Source organism: Palaemon carinicauda, chromosome 30, assembly GCF_036898095.1.
Source record: "Palaemon carinicauda isolate YSFRI2023 chromosome 30, ASM3689809v2, whole genome shotgun sequence".
Classification (NCBI taxonomy): domain Eukaryota; kingdom Metazoa; phylum Arthropoda; class Malacostraca; order Decapoda; family Palaemonidae; genus Palaemon; species Palaemon carinicauda.
This window is the reverse complement of record NC_090754.1, coordinates 428,979-430,657: the sequence shown is the minus strand read 5'-3', so window position 1 is coordinate 430,657 and position 1,679 is coordinate 428,979.

Genomic DNA, 1,679 nt, shown 5'->3' with positions numbered 1-1,679 from the left:
ATATTGAAGGAAGGAAAAACTTGGACCAAGTGTTACGCAGATTTGGATATAACATTGGATTTTAATTAAAAAAAAAATTTCATTTTTTTTGTTTCAAAAACATTTTTAAAAAAATTTTGTCATATATATTTTAAATTTTTTTCTTGTCATATATAGATTTCAATGAACACTTTGTGTTAATATTCTTTGATTTTTTTCCTTGTGCCCTTTTTTCCTATTTCCTGTGCCATTTTTTCCTATTTTTTAACTTGTGACATTATTTCCTGTGACATATTTTTCTGTGCCATTTTTACCGTGCCTTTTTTTTCCTGTGCCATTTTTACCTGTGACATTTCTTCCGTCATTCATGTATATATATATATATATATATATATATACATATTATTAAAAGATGGTCCCGTGTCTGGGAACAAAACATATAATATTAGATATATTATGGCTGGCAAGCTAAACAACATCTCGAGTTCCAAACTCATTAGTTTGCTTTTACATTAAATCTGTGTCACTTGGAAATATTAATACCCGAACTCTGACACAGTTATATAACTCCCAGACGGTAATATATAAAACACTGAATATCCAAAGGAATCTTAAGTACACTCAAAACAAAACTGGGTAATTATTCTTAAAACTTATCTAAAACCACCTCTTACTTCGATTATTTACAGGATACAAGCAAGTATGTTATAAACACTGATGATTGAAATAATACACTCTTTAGAAAAATGATTATATTCTATATAGATTACAATACTTTTAAAAGAATTTACATAAAACAAATAAATCACTCAAAATATTAAGTCTGAAGAAAACTTAACTTAAGACAAGAATGTTACGATCTGAAAATTATATAGTCACTTGACTTGAAATATTTAATCTGAATAAACCTTAGACTATGACAAAAGAAATGATACTGATGAAAATTATACAGTCACTCTTTCACTTGAAATTAAATCTGTATTGATTATCTAAGTTTAATACTTACTGAAAATTGCTAACTAGATCACGATACAAATACCTTTCACCTTACTACAGGGCCAGTTACAAAACTTTACACAATGCCAACACTCAGCCCAACACAATAAACTTAAAATCACCTTTGACTTCTTTCGTTACGTTTCAATACATGATTTACGTTGGCGCATAGAATCAATTTGGAGAGGAAACACTATAGGTACTGAGAGAGAGTGAGGGAGGCACTTTGGCTCTCTCACAGGACAGCTGCTTCTCTACTGTCGCTATGAAGCCCTGGGGGCCGCATATATAAGACTAAGCTACTTCCAGAATATTCCAGGTCCAAGATCTGGAAGTATGTGGGGTTGGCCTAAGGGCGTAAGGTTGCCAAAGATTACTCTCACAGACGCGTACCCACGCAACAGGGAGACGAACTCTCTCAGTTAGCTCCGCCCACCTTTGACCTCAAAATAAAAAAAAACATAAAACCCAACACTAAGACCGTCGAGAATCTTCCAAAACACGTGGCATATAAGAATTGCGCATTTTCTCTCAAACATGATGTAATATCTCATAAGAAAAAATGTTACATAAGACCTTGTTCCTATCTGGTATGGTCACATAACACTCTCAAACTGATTACGTAGGACTTCGCAACAAAAATACGTGGAATATAAAGTTAATTATTAAAAATAATGTAAATTTATATATACTGACTTGAATAA